The sequence below is a fragment of the Penaeus japonicus genome, unplaced genomic scaffold, assembly GCF_977035675.1.
Source record: "Penaeus japonicus unplaced genomic scaffold, GWHDUDI00000001_assembly GWHDUDI00000005, whole genome shotgun sequence".
Taxonomy (NCBI): domain Eukaryota; kingdom Metazoa; phylum Arthropoda; class Malacostraca; order Decapoda; family Penaeidae; genus Penaeus; species Penaeus japonicus.
The window spans coordinates 20,454,107-20,464,390 of NW_028234407.1; the positions used below are offsets into that span (position 1 = coordinate 20,454,107).

The 10,284-nt window shown below is 44.1% G+C and overlaps 1 pseudogene; it reads right to left on the reverse strand.

Moving 5' to 3' along the window:
• Nucleotides 1–3,400: 3,400 nt before the first annotated feature.
• LOC147471806 (uncharacterized) overlaps nt 3,401–10,284 on the reverse strand; it is a 25,073-nt pseudogene continuing 18,189 nt past the window's right edge.

The following is a 10,284-nucleotide window of genomic DNA, read 5'->3' on the forward strand; positions in this document are numbered from 1 at the left end:
TGGGATCAACACATATTACTCTCGGCTGCAATAAAGAAGTCCACCTTTGATGATGATTATTTTTGTTGAAATATTCAATATAAAATGTAAAAGCAAAATTGCTTTTTTTATCAATTCACACTTTGTCGATAAGGAGGAGGAAACTATTACATATCTTATACGAGGCCTTTTCAGAGAGTAGCTAGTCAATTTATGTAGCTTTGTGTGTTTTGGCATGGGAATTTCACATCAGTACCTGTCTGCCAACCTGCTATTTGCAAGTTACAAGCAGTGCAGTAATATGCATCAACATTGAGTGGAGCTATACTCCAAGCCCCAATAACTCCAATAGGCAGTTGAAGGTGACACCTTATAACACGATGAGATAGAGGCATCTCCTCATCAGAGTCTTAGATCCATCTCGGAAACCCGTTTTCAGAGTTGCAGGAATTGTGTTTGAAGAGAGATTAGATTAGCATACTACTTCTAAAACTAGTATATTAATCCAAAAGTACATATTTGCATGTGATTACCACTTGCATACTGTGCAGTGAATGTTATGAAACTGAAACAAAAAAAAAAAACAAATACACTTACCCCTGCATCTACAGGAGACCCATACACTAAATTGTCCATGTTTTGATGGATTTTGGCTTCAAAACTTCCACATAAGGGTGGTGAGTGTGTCAGAATTAAATTCATGCTCCAAAAAGCTTGGACAAGTGAGGCTCGTTTGACAGCTGAAAAAGCAATGCTAGTCGAATATTTAATTTTGTGTAAAAAATAATCAAAAAAAATAATCTTGACAATAACAATCTAGTTGTGGGACAGGTGGCAACATATTGATGACATGCTTTTTTGGGGCCAGATACTAGAGGCGTGTAAGGATGCCACTGCTAGTTTGGACCTGTTTTGTCCAAGGCGGGTTGGGTGGAGTGTAGGGTGTCCGGGTTACTCGGGGGGGGCGCGCAGGTGGTGGACGGTGTAGCGGTGGGGGGGGGTGGGGCGCGAATAGGTTCGAGACCACAGAGTATGAATGAGGGGGTGGTTGGTTTAAGTACTTGGTTGTGACGCAGGGTTTGGGCGGTAAAAGAAGGTAATCTCGGGGGTGGGTTGAGGGTGGTAAGGGTCTAGCGCGTAACGGGTACTAGTAGAGAAGATGGTAAGACTGATACTTAGTAGTAGATAGTAGTAATTTTTCTTTCAGTAGAAAAGAAAAAGAAAAAAAAAAAATGTTTTGCCAAACCAAAAAAGTGGAGAAGTTGGACAGAGAACAAAATGGAGTTTGATGGGCTATCCGCATAATAGTATCATCATTTGCTTATCTTATTCGTAGAAATCAAATCTGTTAAATCTTATTCTACGTAAAGTTGATAACACGCTCACTCAATCAATATATGAAGAAGTTGATGCCTTTATTTAAAAAATGACAAGTAAACTCATCCATTAATAAAAAATCTATATTGTGTGTGTGAGTCAGTTTCACAGGGTTGTGTTAGAAAGACAGAAAGGAGTGTTATATGAATAAAGGCCGTCAGTGAGAGGACCAGATTTAAATGTGCGAGGTCTTCCCCAACTAGTCCTGCGTCTTCAGTGACTAGTAATCAACAAATGCATAGCCTCTCACCTTCTCTGAGTGGGAAGATAATTGCTGACCATAAGTTTTACAGCTTAATACCTAAAAAAAATTATTACTATTCTCGTTATGATCATGATGCATAAAGATAATAATAGTCATATTAAATATCATATTAATGTGCAATGTAATAATTAATAACAGAGTAATAGACACTAAATTGAAAAAAAAATAGTGATAATATAGATTTTATGATATTCAATGACTGTATTACATCGTTCATCTTCAGTAAGCAAACAAGAAAAAAACAAAAAGTAAAAAAAAAAAATAAAAAAAGAGTAAAAAGAAAAAAACTTGATGAGGTTATAGACCATATATATGCATATAATCAGGAAAAAAGCAAAAACAATTGAAGATCCAACAAAAAGAAATGTGGAAATCCATTCTAACTTATAATGTGTTATCATCGATGTATTAAAACTCGACCTTTTGCGCCGAGTCTATTAGTATGTCGGCATTACGCGAACACTCTCTGTAACTCCATAGAGTCACAGCTATGCAATTTGACAAGAGACTGGTTGCTGTAACATAAAGGAGATATATGTTAGTCCATCAGATTTCAATCGGTCAACTATGTAATATTTTTTCTAAAATGTTAAATTTCTGATGATGCGTCAAATCACCCCCAAAATATAGATTAGCTTTTTTTTTAAGACAAACTCATGCATGCGAGCAAAATCTGACCCAAAGATGTATCTTCATAATGTCAGTGAAAAGAACGAGAAGTTCCCTCCATTTCTCGCCTAAGTGAATTATTACGAAATGGAAAGCCAACACTTTCATTTAATGTTATTTCTAATGATGAATTACTTTAGTACCACTCTAGTGAGCAAAAGTTTTTAAGGATAACATAATTCCAATCATATTTACAAATCACTTAAGCATAACAATCATCGTTCTCCATGTTACAAGATATACTCTATTCCTCACTAACACTTGAATGTGCAGGAGTTCAAATCAGTATCTTTTCATTTGGAATCTCTGCTAAGTGCAATTATCATCATCACTTTATTAATAAAAAAATCTAAGAACCTGGGAAGTATTTACTGATACTAGTTGAGGACCTCAATTTTCACTTGTCAAAAAACAATCCACTCTGCCTAATGTGATTAAACATTTGCACATTCAGATGAAGAGGAAAGGATACAAAACAATTTGTATGTTGTTCTATTATTATGATTGCTTACTTTGTGTGTTTCATCTATTTCTAAATAAAAATCCTTTCTGTGTAAATATTGACAGTCAAATACTTTTCTTATTCTTTTCTAGAATCCTCATATCATGCCTTCCCAGAGCTTTGAAACTGCATGCAATTTGTACTGGCCATGTCATATGGGTTAGGCAATCAGTGCAATCAACATAAGTCGTCTACAAACAAGATGAGTGGAAGAAATTATTCACCACTATCACCTACAAATGCGCATACAAGGCATGTAATACTGGAGAAACGAGCAATGGCATAGTAACTGAGTTCATTATATTGGCAGGGAGTGTTATTGGTTAATCACTAACCTCGTGCTTCCATGTCAGTTGACGTTGATTCCTCTACTCTGGACAAGAGACCTGCTCCTAATAAGCTCGCCTGCAAGAAAAAATATAATACTGTATTCTTGTTTTGATAAGCAAGATATTTTGTCAGTTGAATGATGGCATACAAAACTTGAAATTGATACAACTAATTCAGTAAATGAAAAAGTTACACTTACAGCATGCTTAAACAACATCTTTTGAATTGCCTGAGAATCCAGTGTCACGTCCTTTGTCTTTAGGATTCTCGCAAAGCATCTAGGGCCTTAACCAAGGCCTGTAGGTAGGTAGTGCCATCACGGAGAAACCAGAGTAAGCAAATAGCCTGTAGCAATGGGCATTGTCGACTAATAGCTTGGCCATCTTTCGGCATCTAGTGCGCTAACGGAAAAAATTGTGTAATTTTATTCGTAATACATTGTGCTAATGTGTGACAGAAAACCTGATATACAAAACTCTAAATAAAATTTGTGATGTGTCCTGTCAGTTTTGATACTTTGGGGAGAAATAAGGCTTTACCCATGAACGCAATATGTGAGAAAGAGACTTGATCAGGGCTGTATTCTTCAGTAACTTCCGAGCGAACCATGCGGAGCTGCAGCGGGGGCTCCCTTGGAGATTGTTACACGAGGGATTGACAGCATTAATGGTGCTAGAAGGCATTGTAGGAGCTCCTCTCAGTGTGCAGCATGAGTATTTGTTGCTGGCTGATAAGGATCTTTTGGGGACCTTTCGGTGATGAGAGGAGGATGCATCTAAAGGATGTGGAGGTTATAGTCTGTGGGCCTTCTTCAGTGTATGGTGGGAGTGGGCCTTAAAGTGGATAGAGAGTTTGGAGGAGTTGCAACCATGAAGTGGATGACTGTGAGCTGATTGGCTGTCTGTATTCTGGGGTTGGCTGATGGTAAAGACTGAGGTATAGATACACATCTTGCTAGTTTGGGACAAAACCTCGCAGGACAAATGGTCTGACCAAGTCACTTCTCGCCTGACCATAGTTAGTTGACTCTAGCACTTTTATTATGCCCGTTACATGTTCCCAGAAGAGTAATTCAGGGTACTGCACTCAACGAGAAAGGAAATTTGGATAATGCTATTTTTGATCAGAATCCTGAATAATTTTTTAATTTTATTTTTTTTTATTTTTTTGTTTATTTTTTTTTATCAAGACGCAACGAAATACGCATACAAAAGCCTCCTAATGCCTATTTCCAGCAGTTATACATCTCGAATCCTCTCCATCAGTTATTCTATAAGTTTTTTTGTTTCAAACTTCCCGCATTCTAGGATTTTCTAAACCATGTATAATAACAATAAAAAAGGTAATTCAATTTTCCTATAAGCTTACTTACTCTGTCCAATTTGCTCCGGCAATGAAAGATTTCTCTGGTCAGCAGTTTGTCATAAAATTTATGGCTCCCGCCCCCCCATAGGGAAAACGAATGAGAGCATCATCCAGGGTTCGCATTCATATAACCATCTACTATAACTATCAACAAACCCCCTGAAAAAAAGAAATAACTCTTAGATTAGCATAATTCAATTCTAAAAGGCACAAACTTTGCGCTTTGCCGCAATTTCTACATGGATCTTTTTTGGTAAGTCAAAAATTTAAAATAATTTTGTGAATGTTGGTTTCCTTCTCTGTAGTTTAGGTCATAATTGCCATTAAAAATATATGTATATATCAATTGGTAGTGGAGCTGAAGGATATGCTGTCAATTAAATCATTCAATAAAGATAATTGTTATGAATTCCTTATAACATGAGAATATAAATCTAAAAATGAATTTGATCCTTATGTATATTGGTGTGGCTTAGGAAGTGCTAAGGTTATCTGTATGACAATTCTATCAAAGTTTTGGACTAGTTAACCCTGGGTGACAAGATATCACATCAAGTAGGTGGCAGTGCGAACTGTGGGGAAAGACTCGCGCGCCTCTCGGATTTCCATCTAACTGACACAGCCAGAGCAGGAAATAGGTCCAAGGTGTATAAGGGGCTCTTACAGCGTTTACGTAAGCCCTGTGCGTTTAGACCATTGTGGAGCTCCAGTAAACAGCTCATTGGCAATGAGTATTTAAAAGTTTTCTTCTTTATTAAATAGAGTGCACAAGATCCTAGTCTTTAGGATTAATCTAACAATAAAACGCTTATATACTAGCATAAAGGAGTGGGTGAAAACAGATTATAAACGATCAGTAACTGGAATGTGTATCCAAATGAGGATCTCACTCTCCTGCTATACCTACCTTTTGGAGCATGCATGGTTTGCAGTGCGAGTGGCCGACCACCTTCTTATAAAGAATTCCAAGTTGTATTCCTGCTTGCAATGCATGTGTTCAGACCCTAATGTTCTGTAATACTGAGCTCGGGATTAAACAAATTCCTTTCGGCTTTGCAGCCTCCATGCGTAAAGTTGAATGAAGAATTCCAGCAAGGCCTCGGAGCAACCATCTGTTTGTACATAAAAGGTATTCATGTCCTGATAATTGATGTTTTATATGGGAAATAGCATTTACACAAAGAGTCTTACACCGAACTTAAGTCTCAAATCTATTTGTTCCACTCTTACATCAAAAGACAAGGGAATTCCGAAGATTGTCTCCTGGCCAGCAAATAATGGGTGCTGGAATTTGACGGTTTAAAGCGAAGAACCCAAGTAACAACAGATAGTCAACAGGGAACGGTGCAGAGGGACAAAGCTGACAGGGCGTATCCTGACGATGATGCTCTCTCAATGAGACCTCTGTGACCCCGTCATGAATACAGTCTACCGACATAACAGGTTGCTGAACACTCTTGAAACAAAACATATACTGTTGATCTGAAATAAATATAAAAATAAGAAAAGAGTAAATTTTAAAAAAAGGCACTACTGAACAACAGTCATCCTACTGCCTGTGTATCACAAAATGTGCATCACTTTTTAAGTCTGTTTGTCTATTCTGTCTATTGTGGTCTGGTTTTTCTGTTCTTTGTGTGTGTGTGTGTGTGTGTGTGTTGTGTGTTGTGTGCTGTGAGAGTGCGGATGTGAGTTTGGTGTGTGTGTGTGGTATTGTGTGAGGTAGTGTGTGTGTGTAGTGTGTGACGCGCTGTGATGTGAGAGAGAAAAAGGAGAGGAGACGGAGAGAGGAGAGAGGGACGAGGAGGAAGGAGGAGAAAGAGAGAGGAGAGAGGAAGAGGAGAGGGAGAGATGAGTGAGAAGAGAGTGAGAAGAGAGGAGAGAAGAGAGGAGAGAGAGAGAGGAGATGAGAGGAGAGGAGAGGGGAGAGAGAGAGAGGAGGAGAGAGGGAGAGAGAGAAGGGAGGAGAGGGAGAGAGAGGAGGAGAAGAGAGAGAGAGAGGAGAGAGGGAGTGAGAGGGAGAGGAGAGAGAGAGGGAGAGAGGAGAGAGGGAGAGGAGAGAGGAGAGAGAGAGAGGGAAGGAGAAGAGAAGGAGGGAGAGAGAGAGAGAGGAGAAGATGAGGAGAGAGAGAAGAGGAGAGGAGGAGGTGAGATGAGGAGAGAGAGGAAGTGAGAGAGAGGAGAGAGAGGAGAAGAGAGTAGATGAGAGGGGGAGAGAGGAGAGAGAGAGAGGAGAGAGAGGAGAGAGGAGGAGAGAAGAGAGGGGGGGGGGGGGGGGGGGGGGGGGGGGGGGGGGGGGGGGGGGGGGGGGGGGGGGGGGGGGGGGGGGGGGGGGGGGGGGGGGGGGGGGGGGGGGGGGGGGGGGGGGGGGGGGGGGGGGGGGGGGGGGGGGGGGGGGGGGGGGGGGGGGGGGGGGGGGGGGGGGGGGGGGGGGGGGGGGGGGGGGGGGGGGGGGGGGGGGGGGGGGGGGGGGGGGGGGGGGGGGGGGGGGGGGGGGGGGGGGGGGGGGGGGGGGGGGGGGGGGGGAGAAAAAGGAGGGAGAGAGAGAGAGGGAGAGGGAGAGGGGAAGGAGAAGACAAGGGAGGGAGAGAGGAAAGGAAGAGGAGAGAAAGGGAGAGAGAGGAGGGAGGGAAGAGAGAGAGATAGAGAGAGAGAGAGGAGGGAGAGAAGAGAGAGAGAAAGAGAGAGGAGGAGGAGAGAGAGGAGGAAGAGAGAGGGAGAGTGGAGGAGAGAGAGGAGAAGGAGAGAGAGGGAGAGGGGGAGAAGAGGAGAGGAGAGGACGGAGGGAGAGAGAAGGAGGAAGAAGGATGGAAGAGGAGAAGAGAAGAGAGGAGGCAAGAGGGAGGAGGAGAGAGAAGGGGGAGAGGAAGGAGGAGAGAGGAGAAGGTGAGAGAGAGGAGAGAGAGAGAGGAAGTGAAGCAGAGAAGGGAGAGAGGGAAGAGGAGAGAGAGAGGAAGAGGAAGGAGAGGAAGAGAGAGAGGGAGGAGAGAGGAAGGAGAGGGAGAGAGAGGAAGGAGAGTAAGAGAGAGAGGGAAGAGGAGAGGAGGAGAGGAGAGAGTAAGAGAAAGGGAGAGAGGAGAAGGAGAGGAGGGAAGAGAGAGGAGGGGAAGAAGGAGGAGAGATGGAGAGGAGAGGGAGAAGAGGAAAGAGAAGAGAGAGGAGAAGAAGGAAGTAGGAGAGAGAGGGGAGAGAGAGGAAGGAGGGGAAGAAGGGAGAGAGAAGAGGGAGAGAGGAGAGGGAGAGAAGAGAGGGAGAGAGATGGAGAAAGAGAGGATGAAGAGAGGAGGAAGAGAGAGAGGAGAGAGAAGAGAGAGGAGAGGAGGAGAGAGAGGAAGAGAGAGGAGGGAGAGAGAGAAAGAGAGGAAGGAGGAAGAGAGAGAAGGAGAGAGGAAGAGAAGAGGAGAGAGGAGAGAGGAGAGAGGAGAGAGAGGAAAGAAGGAGGAGGAAAGAGAGAGAGAAGGGAGAGGAGAGGGGAAGAGAAGGAGGAGAGAGGGAGAGGAGAGGGAGAGAAGAGAGAGAGGGGGAGGAAGGAGAGAGAGTGAGAGAGGAAGTGAAGGGAGAGGAGGAGAGGAGGGAGGAGAGAGAAGAGAGGAGGGGGAGGAGGAGAGAGGAGGGAGGGGAGGAGGAGAAGAGGAGGAGAGGGAGAGGGAGAGGGAGAAGAGAGGAGGAGGAGGAGAGAGGAAGAGAAGGGGAAAGAGAGGAGAAGGTAGGAAGAAAGAGAGAGAGAGGGAGAGAAGTGAGAGGAGATAGAGAAGGAGAGGGAAGAGAAGAGAGGAAGAGAAGAGAGGAGGGGAGGAGAGGAAGGAGGAGAGAGGAAGAGAGAGAGAGAAGGAGAGAGTGAGAGGAGAGGAGAGAGAGAAGGGAGAAGGAGAGAGAGGAGGGAGGGGAGAGAAGAGAGAGAGAGGAAGAGGAAGAGAGAGAGGAGAGAGAAGGGGAGAGGGGAGGGGAGGGAGGGAGAGTGGAGGGGAGGGAGGAGGGGGGAGGAGAGAGAGGAGAGAGGGGAGGAGTAGAGGAGGGAGAAGAGAGAGAGGAAGGAGAGAGGAGGAGAAGGGGAGGAGAGAAGGGAGAGGAGAAGAGAGAGGAGGAGAGGAGAGGAGGAGGAGGAGAGAGAGAGGAGGAGAGGAGAGGAGAGAGTGAGAGAGAGAGAGGAGAGAGAGAGGAGAGGAAGAGGGAGAGAGAGAGGGAGAGAGGGAGAGAGGAGAGGAGAGAGGAGGAAGAGGGAGAGAAGGGGAGGGAGAGGAGGGAAGGAGGAGAGAGAGGAGAGAAGGGAGAGGGAGAGGAGAAGAGAGGAGAGGAGGAGAGGGGAAGAGAGAGAGAGGAGAGAGAGAGGGAGGAAGAGGAGGAGAGAGAGAGAGAGAGAGGGGAGGGAGAGAGAGGAGAGGAGGAAGAGAGAAGAGGAGAGAAGAGAGGGAGAGGAGAGGGGAGAGAGAGGGAGGAGAGAAGAGAGAGAGAGAGAGAGAGAGAGAGAGGAGAGAGAGAGAGGAGAGAGAAGAGAGGGAGGAAAGAGGAGAGAGAGAGAGGAGAGAGAGAGAGAGGAGAGAGAGAGAGGAGAGAGGGGAGAGAGAGAGGAGAGATGAGAGAAGAGAGAGAGGAGAGAGAGAGAGAGGGAGAGAGAGAGAGATGAGAGAGAGAGAGAGAGAGAGAAGAAGAGGGAGAGAGAGAGGGGGAGGAGAGAGGAAGAGAGAGGGGGAGAGAGGGAGGAGAGAGGAGGAGAGAGGAAGAGAGAGGGAGGAGAGAGGAGAAAGAAAGAGAGAGAGAGAGAGGAGAGAGAGGGGAGGAGAGAGAGAGGAGGAGAGAGAGAGAGGAGAGGAGAGGAGAGGAGAGGAGAGGAGAGGAGAGGAGAGAAGAGAAGAGAAGAGAAGAAAGAGAGAGAGAGAGAGAGAGAGAGAGAGAGAGAGAGAGAGAGAGAGGAAGGAGAGAGAGAGAGGAGAGAGAAAGCGAGGAAGAGAGAGAGAGAGAAGGAGAGGGAGAGGGGGAGGGAGGAGAGAGAGAGAGGGGAGAGGAGAGGAGGAGAGAGAGAGAGGAGGAGAGAGAGAGAGAGAGAGACAGAGAGAGAGGAGAGACAGAGAGAGAGGAGAGAGAGAGAGAGGAGAGAAACAGAGAAGGGAGAGAAACAGAGAGGTAAGAGAAACAGAGAGGGGAGAGAAACAGAGAGGGGAGAGAAATAGAAGAGAGAGAGAAATAGAAGAAAGAGAGAGAAATAGAAGAGAGAGAGAAATAGAAGAGAGAGAGAGAAATTGAAGAGAGAAGAGAGAAAGAGGAGAGAAAAAGAAAGGAGAGAGGGAATGATGCCTACCACAGCCCCATTCATATAATCATTTTGTTGCAAAAGATAAATTGGTATACATAGTTGTCTGATTATTATACATATTTCAACCAGAAAAAATGTAAGATTGAAAAAAATGAGGTTACTAGATGAAATAAGAATTATCTTGATCACTTTGTACAGCTATGATATGGTTTACCACCTGAGTGCAACACAGAAGCCAAATGCAGATTCAGTCCAAATTATAGGAATTATGTTAATTTTTCTGAAGCAAGCAAATTAACAAATAGCTTTCAAAGGGAAAAAATAATGCTGAAAAGTTTTTTATGCTAAAAAACTAAAAACCTACACTAATATAGATTTGAAACAATCCAGAAAAATTAAAATTAGTGATTTTCATTTATGAAAATGAAGAAGATTCTTAATATTAGTGTTGAGACATTGCACATATATTTAAGAACAAATACTGCAATAAGCTTGAACAAGATTAGGATAGATAGTACTGTTAGAGCCATGAGATACAAGGAGAGA